A 15,495-nucleotide genomic window follows, 5' to 3' on the forward strand; every position below is an offset into this window, starting at 1 on the left:
GTGGTGACCCTGACAAGAGCAGTCTCAATGGAATGGTGGAGATGAAGGGCTGGTTGGAGAAGGTCAAAGAAAGAAGGAGAGATTGGCAAGTGAAGACAGAATATAGAAGGTTCTGCTGAGGAGTTTTTGTTATAAAAGGGGAGTGGACAGAGGGATAGAGTGGTGTGTGAGTGGCTGTGACATCTTTGGCAGGATTTATTTTTAAGAGGGACATATTATGGAAGGTGTATGCTCATAGACATAATCCAGTAGAGAGGGAGAAATTGATGACGTGGGGGAATGAATGGAGCAATGTGGCTGGCTAGGTGAGAGGAGATGGGATAGGAGTGAGGATGGCCGGCCGTTTCCCAGGACAGAAGGCAGAGCAGATGGTGTGGACACCTGAACACGGGTGCACTTGGTAGTGACAAGCTGAGGAATATTTCTTCCCATTTCTCAGGGAAGTCAGAAATAAAAAGAATGTCAACTGGGAGGAAGGAAGATTGGAGGACCGAAGAGAAAGAAGGTATGCAGTCTATCCACTTTGGAAGTGGTAGCATGTCTTCTCAAGGGGGCTGTGGGAGAAATTCCAGGCAGCCCAAAGAGATTTCGAACCAGACCAGGCAGCATGCTGTTATGTTTTTCTCCAGCCACCTTCAGCTCTTGGGGAACAGGTGCAGAGAAGGTGGAGGGTTGACGTCACTGAGGCATGTGTGTAGGTGTGTGCCAGAGGGTGGTTGCGATACAGGACTACTGCTGGATGAGGAGGGAGGTGAAGACACAAGGTGAGCGTTGGAAGCAAAATGGTGGTTGGACCAATAGAGGAGAGATGCCAGTGGGACCAAATAATTCTTGGATGGAGGGTTCAAAAGAATAGAGCTGGAAATACAGAACACAAGTGGTGGCCATCTGGGATGCCTCAACTTGACATTTTGGAGGTAGTTCCTTTTTTCAGCACTACCCTTGGGGTTAGTTGGCTAAAACAGTGTGTAGGACAAGTTCATTGGAGGTGAGGACGGAAGTACCAAATAGGAGACTGAAGCCAAAGTGTTGGATGGTTTTTCTACATGAACCAGGAATGCTGGCATCATTAATTATGGGTTGAATATGGTTCTTCTATCTTTAGAGAATGGAGGAAGGGTCTAGGTGGGAACTCAGTGATTGCAAGAGGTGACTTCTTAGTCAACAGCAGGAGAGGAGCATAAAAGGTACTAGCACAGTTGATGCTGGCTTTGAAAGAGGTTCATAGCTGCACGGACGGACCCAGGGCTCACGCTGAATAAATAGGAAATTTGAGTATGCAGGAAGCGTGGGTATGTCGGGGTCCACGGCAAGCTGTTTGAGCTGAAGGTGGTGAGGGAGCAGGAGCTAAAGAATTGGGGGTCTCAAAGTATAGGTAAAACCTAGAAGTTGATTTTACAATCTGGAGCTAGCCCCCAGGAAATCTATTTCAATAACCTACAAGTATCATCAGGCGTCCTTGAGACAATTGGATAAGAATTGCTGTGTTTCGAAGGCACTCTTGAAACACACACAGAAAATCATTTACGTGCTATAGTACTTCTGTCGTAGGCTTTTTAAGGTGATGACAAACCTGGAAAAAGTCTCCTTCTATAGCAAGAAAGATGTTTTAATGATTACTTTTTTTTAAAATCATGTATTTAGTGATGAGTCCTACTAGTGACAATTTTCTCTTTGCAGCTGTGCTCTAGAATCTCTCTCCAGTTAAAAACATTTTATTGTTATTTTGACTGGAATTATATTAAAGCTATTAATTTGAAAAGAATTAGTAGCTTAGCGGCTTACAACCTTTCTGCTCAAGAATACAGAATGCCTCTTCTTCATCTACTTTGTATTTTATATATTTCTGTTTGCCCTGGGTTTTCCTTTTTTGTTGTAGTTGCTTTTAGGGATTTTATTTATTTATTCATGACTGACATACAGATGGAGGCAGAGACATTGGCAGAGGGAGAAGCAGGCTCCCTCCATGGAGCCTGATGTAGGACTTGATCCCAGGACTCCAGGATCACGACCTGAGCTGAAGGCAGATACTCAACCACTGAGCCACCTAGGTGCCCCTCCAGTTTCCCTTTTTATGAAAACTCACTGTTTCAGAGGGACCCCAGAACTTTCCTGCTTACATATCTGCCCCGTAATGGGGAGGGTGGTGGTGGGGGGTGGTGATCATTAAGATACTGAATGTGATCTTTTAGCCCAGAAAGCTACTTGACAAATCTAAAGCAAAAGGTTGCACAGGCAAATTAACGGAGTGTCTGTTTCTTCACATTTAACACTGAACAGAACTGAGAGTGGATTATCCGCTTCCAGGTAGCGGGGCTTGCTGCAGCTTTGTGCATGAGGCTAGCTTTAAAACAAAAGGCTTCTGAGCACAGCCTCGTCCTTCATTAGATGCAGAACAGGGTGGCTGGAAATAATGCTCTGAGGATTTACTGTCTGAGACACAATTGAAAGTAATTCTCTGTTCCTGCAAGTGTCTCAGTAACCGTCCAACAGGACAGGGACTGGTGCCTCACTGGGCCACCGGCAGTGACGTGCTGCTGTGTACAGCCAGACCGTGGGGGCCACCAGCCGGCTCAGGGCACTGGGGTCCGGTTATAATAGGTTCTCCGTAACCTGGACAGAGTCAGCTCAAAGACCAGTCCCTGCCTGGGCCCAGACTGGAGGTCACAGTTCAGTCTTTGAGCTGTGATAGAATTTCCTTCCCTCCCAAATAAGGAGGGGTGGGGGCATGTACAATAGCCATCTTCATGGCTCTCCGCTGGGCAAGGTCCTTTAGACGAGGTCAGGGCACATTTCTGTTGTCCGTTTCTCCCTTTACAACTTGCGGATGGTGATCATTTCCCAGCCAAACCTCAGGAACTATGGTCCTCCCTCACCCTGAATCAGTCCCATGGTCCAGGAAAACAGAGACTTGAACCTGAAATGCCTACCTTGTAACTAACTGGCTCCCACATTCATGAAATTTTGAAAAGCTTCCATTTTAACAATGCCCAAGCATCAGCTTTGCACCATTTACACATCACCTGGGAAGCACATGCCTCAACTGGCTTAGTCGTCAAGAAGCTGCCATTCTGGGTTATCTCTGATTTTCATCCAGATTCATGGCAACAGCTCTCTGTGGCTTTATAGAAGATTCGAAGAGGATGCAGTATCGAGCAAACAGAGCTGGCACAGACAGCTGTGATACCATCCAGGCCTGCGAGCCCATGCAGACTCAAGTATGCACCCGTTAATAGCGGACGCAGGAGTCCGTAGTTACTAGAGGAGCGCTCCACGTAGAACACAGCCCTTGCTCGCGTTTTGTGCGGTGTTTACTCACATACACCCCAGCTTCCGTGGATCCAGTCTGCCCAAGTGACGCGTGGCACAGCGACGGATCCTCCGTGATGAAACCTTTATCCTTAAGTGAGTAATTCCGCTTCAAATCTTCTGCCTCAAGCAGCCTGTGAAGTCTTTCATTAGGAAAAGCGGTCGACCCAATCCTGCTGAAGTCAGACATTATTTCCTGCCAGTGGTGACAGCTCCAGATCAAACTCAGACAACTAGATTAAATGATTGCAGTAAGTGACTTGAATAAATGAAACAGCAGAGCAGGCCAGCTTAAAAACACATCCACATAGAGCTGCGACTCCCGAGTCAGGCCCGGGGCAGTCAAAGAAAATATGAGCAGAGCAGTAAAATGAGCGACGTGTTATGTCATCCTCAGAGTTCAGAAATGTCTTTCTGATCACAGCACTTGGGTTTTCTGGGATTCTCCTTTCTTCCTGTCTCTTGACTTGTGGGTATAGGTAGTGTGTCTCTTAAAGGAGTTGAAACAGCAGCTGTTTTGATCACTTCCTTAGACTGTATACCCTGAGGTGCTCAGAAAATTTATTATTGTTATTATTATTGACCGTAGCGACCCCCTTGACCCAATGTCCGGGGGTGGAGAAATAAAACAGACTACTACATCCTAGCCAACAGCTTCTTATTTAGTGGGAACTAGGGGGGAACAGGTAAGCATGATCCGAGGTTGCGGGAGAGAAGCCAGTTCTGCAGCCTGGGTGGCAAAGTGCACACACATTTATTTGGGCACCTGGGATGTTTTCACATGTACCAGAGCAGGTGTTAGGAGATTAGGGGCCTCTCTCGTTGTGAAGACAATACAGAAGGCATCTTCTTGCCATTCCCCACTTACAAATTTTCTGAATCAACAACAGATTTTTGTCATATCTCCCCAAAGTGGTCCGTGGAATGCCAGCTCCGTGAGATACTCATTAAAAGAATACAAGGAGAGGGCAGCCTGGGTGGCTCAGCGGTTTAGAGCTGCCTTCGGCCCAGGGCATGATCCTGGAGTCCCGGGATCGAGTCCCACGTCAGGTTCCCTGCATGGAGCCTGCTTCTCCCTCTGCCTGTGTGTCTGCCTCTCTCTCTCTCTCTCTCTCTCTCTCTCTCTGTGTGTGTGTCTTTCATTAATAAATATAATCTTTATTTTTTTTAATAAATAAAATCTTTAAAATAAATAAATAAATGAAAGAATACAAGGAGAAAAAAAAGATTCTGTGATTCTGTGGCAGAATTAGTTTGGGAAATGACATAGATTATATTCTCTTTTGGTAGAATAATCATGCCCACTTAGGGCCTCTGGAAATCCTACAGCAAAGAAACCCACTCAACATGATTTAACCCAGAGGTTTCTAGATGCCTTCAACAGCTTTACTGACGTCCACTGGACACACGGTGGAACAGTACACACCTCAAGGGCACGATGTGATGGATGCATACGTGCACACCTGTGAAGCTACCACCACAATCCAGATAGTTCCTTCTTGTTTCTTTTCTTTCTCTCTCTCTCTCTCTTTTTAAAATGATCTTATTTATTTGAGAGAGAGAGAGAGAGAACAAGTAGAGGGAGAAGTGGGGAGAAGGAGAGGAGGAAGCAGGCACCCACTGAGCAGAGAGCCCAACGTGGGGCTTGATCCCAGGACTCTGGGATCACGGCCTCAGCTGAAGGCAGAAGCGTAACCGATTGAGCCACCCAAGTGTCACCCCTTCTTTTTTTTTTTTTAAGATTTTATTTATTTATTCATAGACACACACAGAGAGAGGCAGAGACACAGACAGAGGGAGAAGCAGGCTCCATGCAGGGAGCCCGATGTGGGACTCGATCCCGGGTCTCCAGGATCACACCCCAGGCTGTAGGCAGCACCAAACCGCTGCACCACTGGGGCTGTCCAATTGCCCCCTCTTGTTTCTGATTTGAATGTCATTGTGTGGCTACATTAGACAGGTTGGTCCATTCACTTACTGACAGGCGTGTAGGTCGTTTCCAGTTTGGGGCTCTTCCAAACAAAGGTGCAGTGAACGTTCGTGAGCAAGTCGTTACCAGGACATATGCTTTCATTTCTTTTGGATGCAGACCTGGGAGTGGAAGGGCTGGGCCTCATAGGCGGGGTACGTCTAACTTTTTACCAAACTGCCAGGCTGCCTTCCCGAAGCGGTCCTGCCATCTTATACCACAGTCCGCAGTGAGCGAGCATTCTAGTTTCTCCACATCCTCCCCAACACTTAGGATGTTCGGTCTTTATAACTTTAGCTCACTAGGTGTGTCATGGTTTTAATTTCCGTTTCCCTGGTGACTAACGATGTTGAGCATCTTCCCTTGGGCTTCTGTGGCGTCAGTGTTCTCCTCAACTCAGGGAATCTTCCAGGCACCACCCGAGGCCCCTCTCCTTGCTCTGCATCCCAGGAACTGTCAAGGTGTTCAGCTGGGGAGGGCTCACAGGGTTCACAGGGCTCACTTTGTTTCCCTCCCTCGGAAGTCACCGTCTTTTATTATCTGTCGCCCACTTGAAAATGGTGGTTGCATTTATTTTTGTCTGTTTTGTTTTATTTTGGTGGTTTCAGGTGAGAGAGTCCACCCCGTGCCTGTTATTCTATCTTTGCCATAAGCAGGGCCTTCGAAACATATTGCTTATGTTGATTTGACTGTGAAAGTCAGTTTTTCTCATCTGTTTTTGTAAATCCCACAGGACTTTGGTTCAATGGAACGCATATTGGCAAAGATGAGATTATATTAATATCCTTGGTCAGGGAGCCCTATGATTTTAATTAATGTGCCAGAATTACAGTCACAAGAATACTTCCTGGCATTCTCATTATGTGAAATATATGGAATGTACGTTTCGTGTTCAAATACCAGGTTTGAAATTGAGACAGATGTCATCTTTTCCATTATAAAAGCAGGGAAAGAATGTCACATACATTCTTAATGAACATCTCTCAGGCATACTGATCCTTAGTGAATATAGGTATGGAAATAGCCTCTTGCCTTTATTCTGCTCATGTTTGAAACCTCCACGGGATGGACCACTTGATTTCAGGACCAACGCGTATTTGATCCCTAATCCATCATCATACTGCTAGGATGTGAACTTTGTAAAAAGGCCGAATCGATGCAATGACTTTTCTATTTAGAAGCTTACCATTTCCAGCAGCAGCAGGATAAAGTCCCGAGATCCTGAACTTGACATAAAAGCTTTTATTATCTGTGTTTGTAGAATCATCTCTCATTTCCCCCCTTATGCAACCTACAGTCCAGCCACACGGGGCTACTTCTCTTCTAAAAAGAGTACTTCATTTTTCTTTTTATTTTAATAATAAATTTATTTTTTATTGGTGTTCAATTTACCAACATACAGAATAACACCCAGTGCTCATCCCGTCAAGTGCCCCCCTCAGTGCCCGTCACCCATTCACTCCCACCCCCCCGCCCTCCTCCCCTTCCACCACCCCTAGTTCGTTTCCCAGAGTTAGGAGTCTTTATGTTCTGTCTCCCAAAAAAGAGTACTTCATTTTTCTATATTTCTTTGCCTAAAGAAATGTTCCTTCTGTCTAGAGAACCCTCTGTGCCTCAAGATGGTTCAGGAATCTTTTCCGATCTTAAGACTTCTTTGACTTTCCAGGCAGGATCAAGCATGACTTCCCTTTGCTACAATAGTGCCTTGGCAAACCTAACACCAGTGTTACCATTTTGTATGAAAACTGTATGTTGCTCTTCCCTTCCATCACATGTGCTAGATGCTGGGTCTTTTAAAGGTAGCAGCTTGGTTTCTGTTCATCCCTCCACCTCCAACATGCCTTTTTGACAGAGGCTGGAATGCAGGAGCCTCAAGGATGAGGTACATCAAGACCATATTTTCTTCCTAGTGGAGACCTAGCCTGTCAGAGAATCCACGAATGTAGGCAAAGCCTCCTAAGTGTGCATGACACTCTTAGATGACCTGATAAATCATAAAACACCACCAGGATAAGTCAATAAGTCTACTGAGGAGATAGCTTAGGAGTTTGTGCCTGACAGTGATTTTCTGCAGTTCGGGAGAGCATCTATCTAGATTCTCACTCGGGTGGCATTGCATTGGTTCCATGCGTCCGTGGCCTGTTTGAGACGGCTGGTCAGCCCGACCAAGGCTTCTCAGAGTTGTTCAGAGCAGCTGATTCCCACAGGTGGTGTGTCTCTCCTTGGACAGTCTGTCCCAGAGGGGATTCAGTGTGTTGGATTCTATGTCCTGTCTCTCAATGCCCTTCTTCAACTCTACAGAATGAGGTGATGTTTTGGTTGTGGTTAAGATTTGTTTATTGTTTTGAAAGAGGTTGTGCATTTTGGTGTTGAATTTGGCCACTATGCTGGTTCAGCGCAGAATATTTTGCTCCGTGTTTAAACAAGGGTTTAAAGAAACACTTCCAAGACATTTTCATGAGTGGAGGCAGGCAGTCTCACAGGTGTCCAGGGGCACCAAGCTGCAATGAAATGGGATGTTTTCAAAAAATGATAGAACATGGGGATTTTTTTTTCTTTTTACTGGCAGAGATTCAGACTATCCACAGATTGATGCCACCATGTCTCAAAAATATTTTTAAGTTCTGTTTCTACAAATGTACCCTTTCAAATGTTCTGTTTTGCCCTTCGGCATCATTTATTCTACTTACTTGCATTCCTGCTTTAGACCTAAATAATAGCACATGTTGAAAATCTTAAGCATCCATACTAAAAACTGTAAACTTTTTGTGTGTGGGTTAACTTATCTTTGCATTTAAATTTCAAGTCTAAGGAAAAACTGTAAGTACGGTGTGAAGGCAACTTACCTTTGCTCAAAATTTGATATTGATTTTCTAGTCTGTTGATTTTCAGATTCAGCTGAGCATTAGCTCTAGGATGTGGGATAAGGATGGTGTCTTGCTGGCCCAGGACCCCCTTCACACAGCATTATAGTGCTTCCCTGCCATCTTTGACCCCTTGAACAAAAGATGATAGTCTAGGATTAAATAACAGCCATTTGGATTTGCAAGAAATGTTTGTGTATATGTACATTTTTTCTAAGAGGATGGCCAGCTTTTTAGGGACAAGATGTGGGGGCCATCTGGGAAGGATGAAAGCTAACATCTCTTTGGGACCCAGTTGATGTGAGGTGACATGCACTGATACTTGCTCTTTGAGACAATGACATCCAGGGGCCTTAGGGTCGAGGCAATGCCCTGGGGATAGAGCCAAGGGCATAAACACAGAACTAATGACACTACCTCTGGAGGGTTTTGTTTTTGTTTTTGTTTTTGTTTTTTTTTTTTTAGAGTTCCCATTTGTCAGGCAGGCACTGGCCTCCCCTCTCAAATTTCTTAGGTTGTTGTCAGGAAAAGCTAATCCTGATCTTTTCAAGACTCCACTTGGGAGATAGGAACATACTGAAATGTGGATCAGCTCCAGGGCTCCAAAGATTGAGATAGCAAATACTTCTGACAGACCCCAAAACCAAAGCAGAGTACTCTTGATAAATGGAATGGGATTTTTTTTTTTTTTTTAAATCCCAGGACCATCGTGCTCTCTATGATAGATGAAAGAGCCACTTAGATGTTGGCATTTAGCATCTTCAATTTATCTTCCTAATTGAAATTTAAGGAGCAACAGTACAGACCACTTAAGACGCTCAGAACATTTAGAACAAATTCATTATTAAAGAAGAGTAGGAATTACTTGAAGCCTGTTTCCAGAGGAGAAATGCAGAACTAAGGGTTGCAGAAAGGTTTAGAAGCAAGAAAGGAACAGGAATCGCTAAAACAGGGAGAACAAGAGAGACCCTTGTGTCACCTTGAAGCACCACTGCTGTTCTGTCTGGGTCTACAGCTCTCAGATGGGCCATATTTCCATGGACTTTGAAGGAGGATTTCTGTGGTCAAACAATAGAACCAGCATGGTGGCCACCCCCGCCACCTCCTGCCTCCCCAGCACACACACACTATTTACGAACTGCTTTTAGGAAAAAATCAAGAGCTACAAGTCATTCTCTCATTTATCTACATGAAGCTGTTGGAAGAAGCAGCTCGTGGAGTTAAAAATCTGTCCCATTCCCCCAGGAATATGAAAGCATTAGTAGGTGACAGCTTTGTTACCTACAAGTTCTCCTGGAGAAAAAAACCACAAATGAAGCCCCGTGGGTTTCTAGAAGTTCAGTCTCTGAACTCAGAGAATTTCTGTCATTTTATATTTCTAAAAAAACATAATAAGACGAGGTCAATCTTGGTGACTTCTTTAACTCTAGGAAATATATAAGCAGAGAAGCTAATTAGCTTGGTCCTCTATGGATTGTGTGTTTGCCCACTACAGGCCAGTTGCCATTCCTGGCCCTGCCCTCAGGTCCTGCAAACCAGTGGTGGAAACAGATATTAAATAAATGCATGGAAATAGCTATCACTTTTGAGGGCCAGCGTGATGGAAATAAACATGGTCCTAAGATCAGGACCAGAAGGAAATCTACTTTATTATTTTTTTTCATTACGACTTAATTTTTGCAAATATGATACATAGCTCTTTGTAGACATTTAAGCAATATAAAGAGTCCAGAGGAAAAGTCAAGAAATCTCCCCAAGTCTCACCTCCCAGGAATAAGCAATATAAACATTTTGTAAACATAATTCTAGACATCTGTCTCTGCATATTTATAGATAAAAGGATGGATGGATGGAAGGAATTTAATTAACATAGAAAGGGGAGCACATGCCATTTTACAGTAACTATTGAATTTGATTATATTTGAATTTAGCTGAAGTGAAAGAAAGTACAGCTAAAAGAATTGCTAAGCCTCGGATAAATATTTTTTGACTAAAAGATACTCCTCATTCATTAAAAAACCTATATAGGTAAGCCTCAGATAAATATTTTTTTGACTAAAAGATGCTCCTCATTCATTAAAAAACCTATAAAGATAAGAATAGTGTGAGCGCTATTTGCATATATTTTTTTACTTCTATTTTCACTTGTTTTTGGAAATTAGGAGTGGGAATTGCTGGGTCATAGGATACATGTATGTTACTCATACTGTATAAGAAACTGCCAAATGGTTTTTGAAAATAGTTGTACCGTTTGACACACCTACCCGAGGTATATGGGTAGGTGTGTTGTCTCACGTCCTTGCCAACATTTGGTGTTGTCGGTCTTGTTAGTTTTAGCCATTCTGTATTCTAGTGTGTATGAAATGGTATCTGGGAGTTCTGTTTTTATTTCTCTGATAACTGAAATGTTGAGCACATTGCTGTGTTCTTATTGGCTATTTATATATCTATTCTGGTGATGTGTCTGTTCAAGTCTTGTCCCATTTTATTTTATTGGGCTCTTTGTCTTTTTCTTACTGGGTTGTGAACATTCTTGATATATTCTAGATACAAGTCCTTTGTTAGATATATGGATTGTGAATATTTTTTAACCCATCTATGACTTGCTTTTTCAGTTTTTTTAATGGTACCTCTTGAGGAGAAAACATTTTTAATTTTGATAAGGTTTTATTTATCAAATTGTTCCTTTAGTCTCTGTGCCTTTTGTGTCCTCTCTTGGCCAACCTTCAGGTTATGGAGAGATTGTCCTATATTCTTTTCTAGTTGCTTTATAGTTTTAGCCTTATACATTCATGTCCATAAGACATTTTTAATTTTTTTTAAAATTTTTTATTTATTTATGATAGTCACACACACAGAGAGAGAGAGAGAGAGAGAGAGAGAGAGAGAGAGAGGCAGAGACACAGGCAGAGGGAGAAGCAGGCTCCATGCACCGGGAGCCCAATTTGGGATTCCAGGATCACGCCCTGGGCCAAAGGCAGGCACTAAACCACTGCACCACCCAGGGATCCCGACATTTTTAATTTTTGTTTGTGGTGTGAGGTAGGGGTCAAGATTTCAGGTTTGCTTGCTTGTTTGCTTCCTTCTTTCTATCTTTTTAAATATTGAAATCCAGTTTTGCCTTTCCTCATTGAATTGCTTAGACACCTTTGTCAAAGAATCTACTAACCCACCTAAACGTGGGGTGAGTAACAGGTTGAATCTGTGGCTTTTTAGCAAGACCATGCTAAGGGGTTCAGATGTCTTTGGCAAACTGCAGACAGCGTGTGCCTCCTCCAGGTCAGCAGGGCCATTGCTTACTTCGGAGGGCTCGAAACTACTGCTAGCTTCCTCTCAGCCCACATTCCATCCATGCTTGGAGATTATAGGGAATGGAGCATATGCAGGCTGACAGGAATCTCAGGGTGGCTCTGAGAGCTCATCAGATTCTATACTTAGGAATGGGTGTTCTTGGCATGCACCAGTGCATTCAGAATGCCTCCAGCCTAAACTAGGACACCCCTGGTCTGAGAGCTGAACGGGAGTCCCCAACCCCTCCTCTTCCCTCCTCTTTGCTCATTTCCTCCCTGCGACACCATGTTCCTTCCTCATTTGTAAACTCCATGAAGAAGAGGGTACTGCCTTGGTATCTCTAGCTCTATACCACCCTCCAGTGGGTCGGGGGGTGGGGAGGGGGCTGATAGACAAGGATGAGGGTTGAGAGATGAGATAAGAGAAACTCATCCTCTGCCTGAGCCATTGCTATGATTGAGACCTGCCACTTGGTCTGGGAGCAGTTTCTGATGCTCTGTGATTCCAGCTGGATTCTCCTGTAGAGGACTCCTGGAAACAGTGTCCCACCCAGAATCCAGCTCCTCTGCCTCTGTTCATTGGCTAGAGCCCCAATTTCCTTCTCCCCAGGGCTCTCTGTGGTGAACGTCATCAACTTCTGGCTGTGCCCCCAGTGCAGGCCTTCAGCAGAAAGTCACCATCCTACCATCTCAATTGTTTGGAAAATGTGGTTGGGTTCATTGGTATGGAGGGCAAGCACCTGCCTCCTGTCCGTGCTTGCCAGCTGTTCGTGGCCATTAAGTTCCTGTTCTCTTCCCCTTTTCTACTGAATACACTGGGAGAAGAACCTCAGATAAATGGCCAGGCAGTTGTTTGTCATACTTGCTTTACTCCTGGCTTATGAGCAGCAAGTCATATTTGACAACCTACATATCAGATGCGTATGAAATGTTTCATAGACAACTCTCTACTGAGTCCTGAAGAATACCTACAGACCCAGGCTGGAGGGCCAGACTGTCTTCTGTCCACTAGTTGCAAAGCATGACGTTGCACTTTGGAGCTTACTTCTCCTGACAATTACCTGAAGAAAGTATGTTTCCATTATTATTATTATTATTATTATTATTATTTTGAAGATTTCTCCCTTTGTTTTAATATCCATTCATTCTTTGATTTATTCAGTAATTATTCACTGAGCGTCTCTGTGTCAAGTATTGGGGATATAGCGCTAAACAAATTGACAATCCCCCACACTCTCCTAGAGCTTGTGTTTGCAATGGGGCTGGGTGGGGGGCATGTATGTGATGAAGTAAAAAGGTACATCATGTAGGAACTCCATAGCATGAGTGCCGTTTAGAGGAAAAGAAAGTAAGAAAGAGGATGCTGGGGAGCGCTGATGTTTTAAATGGATATTGAGATTGTTCACCACAAAGGTGGTCTGTGGATAAGGGCCAGTGGGAGGTAAGGAGACAAGCCATAGAGATGCCTGGAGGAAGAGAATGCCAGATCGAGAGGGCAAAGCAGAAGCAAAGGCCCTGAAGTAGGAGCAATTTTGGCATGTTCAAATAGCAAGAAGACCCCTGGGGCTGGGGAGTGTGTGTATATTTCTGAAATATGCAAAGAAAATATACTAACTGGCTGTCATTTTCCTAAAATTTCTGAGAGAAGTGAGTGTCAAGACCACTTTCCACAGTAGGGGCAGAAGCTGGCAGCAGAGGCGTGATGGAGTGAATGTGTCTCTAAGACTATCATTTGTTGTCACAAGGGGCCCTGGTTCTGGAGGGGAGGGATCCCCTTGTGCCATTTTCAGAATGAAGATGGTTCAATCACTGGTCCTTGGCATGAATACATGAGGCTGCCAGGAAGCCAGAATAAAGCACGCTTGTCTCCGGGCTCGGTCCCGATCCATCATGACTCCATCAAGTGCGTCTGACAGGCTCCCAATAGGGGCATCTGAGTCCAGGGGCTAGAACAAGCCCTGTCACCGAAAATTACCTGCAATTTTTCCCCTCTTGCCTAGCTGCAGATATTTTTCCATTCCAATTATCTCTCGTGAATAAGTGGGGGAAAATAATTGATGCATTTCAATTGGGCATCATGAGCATATCACAAAGGAAAGGTTTTTGGACCTCTTTTTCCCCATTTCAATGTGACATGAGCAAGAGTGAAAATAATTGCATCAGAGGGTCTAATTGCCTACCCATCAAAAGAATCGGAGAAACGGGCCCGAGTGTAAAGCCACCCATAATTTTGGCTCATGGGTCTCCATTCAAAGACCCAGTGGGAAAGGTGGTCACGAAGCGGTGCTGGACGTGGTAAGGGGGGAATGGAAGCAGGCCCAGATGAGAGGACCAGAGCGAGGTGCTTCGATTTGAAAGGTGCAGCTGATGGTCTTGAAGCCTTTTCTAGCATTTTCCTTCAAAAGCACTCCTCTCACCTGGCACCAGCTTTTTTCTCAATAGAACTCAAGACTGGCATGACTTTCTCAGATGAATACAATTGTCTTTGAAAGACCTGTTACTGCTCTTCTTTACTGAGTTGGGGTTGCTTTTCAATCTATCTTTCGATGCTTTTCAGTCTTTCAATCTTATTATGATTGAAAGGCTTCCTTACTGGGATAGGGAGGCTTTCTTACTGGGATGGAGATGCTTCCTTACTGGGATGGGGAGGCTTCCTTACTGGGATGGGGAGGCTTCCTTAGTGGGATGGGGATGTTCCCTTACTGGGATGGGGATGCTTCCTTACTCTGGTGGGGAGGCTTCCTTACTGAGATGGGGATGCTTCCTTACTGGGATGGGGACGCTCCTTACTGGGATGGGGAGGCTTCCTTATTGGGATGGGGATGTTTCCTTACTGGGATGGGGAGGCTTCCTTAGTGTGGTGGGGAGGCTTCCTTACTGTGGTGGGGATGCTTCCTTACTGGGATGGGGATGCTTCCTTATTGGGATGGGGATGCTTCCTTACTGGGATGGGGAGGCTTCCTTATTATGGTGGGGAGGCTTCCTTACTGTGGTGGGGAGTCTTCCTTATTGTGGTGGGGAGGCTTCCTTATTGAGATGGGGATGCTTCAATCTTAAGATGGTGCTTAATTAGTTTTTTTTTTTTCCTAAACCAGATGGAGCATTAACTCACATGCCTTGTTTTGTCTTAGCTCACCTCATCACTGAAGACCTGGAATGTGCTGGGGGCCCAGTGGGGGCATCCAGGGGCTTATTTCCTGTCTGTGGGTGCAGGGAAATTAAAAAGATCCCTGTAGGCTCTAAGTTTCTGTGATTACAGCCCCACTGGCACTATATTCTAACAAATGCAGTCAAACGTTTGGAACTTAATAAGCTCTCTTGGCTCTTCTCTGCTTGACTTTGGTTTTGGGGTCGGGGGTCGTCAGCCCCCTGAGAGGAAGCACAAGGCTGCTGCCCCCACCCCTCCATGAATGTTCCACAGCTGCTCTTCATTTATTCCTTTCTCGACCGTCTTAATCCAACCTTTATTTCCACCCAGAGATCTGGATGTTTGGGGCCATGACAGCATGAGATGATGTATAAAGAGAAAAAAAAGCAACAATTCCAAGTTTAACTTTGACCTGCACAGGAGGAGGCACTAATATAAAGGAAGCCTTGAAAGTGCTCCAAGGAAAAGGAAGGACAGGAGTTAGGGCAAGAGCCTTGACTGCAGGATGATCATGAATTAATGGACATGCACAAACTGGGTAATCATTAAGAACTGCGTGAATGCAGGACAATAGACACATGCCTGGCGGTGAGGGTGCGTGTGTGCATGTGTGTGTGTGTGCACGTGTGCATGCACACTCTGGTGGAAAATGAGCAAAAGAAGGAAGAATGGATCGGGGAGCATTTGCCATCACTGGATTTGAATAGCTTTCCCATCAATCTCCGGCTCGCTTTGCAAGTTCACTGGCATATGGTGAAAAGCCTCGGGGTGGTGGCGGTGGGGGTGGTTTCCAGGATCCCTCTGCCCCCCTGTGGAGTCCTGGGGGTGGTGGCGGCTATGTCCAGAAAGGTGGGCCGTTAATAAAACTACATCTTTCTCGTCTGGCAGCTCTCGGGGACATGAAAAATGCTCTAC

The 15,495-nt window shown here is 44.7% G+C and overlaps 1 protein-coding gene across 14 annotated transcripts in view; it reads left to right on the forward strand.

Moving 5' to 3' along the window:
• The window catches only part of SLC39A11 (solute carrier family 39 member 11), a 403,217-nt gene that overhangs the window by 219,588 nt on the left and 168,134 nt on the right, over positions 1–15,495 (forward strand). The gene's annotated exons all lie outside the window — the stretch shown is intronic.

The sequence above is a fragment of the Canis lupus genome, chromosome 9 (assembly GCF_011100685.1).
Source record: "Canis lupus familiaris isolate Mischka breed German Shepherd chromosome 9, alternate assembly UU_Cfam_GSD_1.0, whole genome shotgun sequence".
Lineage (NCBI taxonomy): Eukaryota > Metazoa > Chordata > Mammalia > Carnivora > Canidae > Canis > Canis lupus.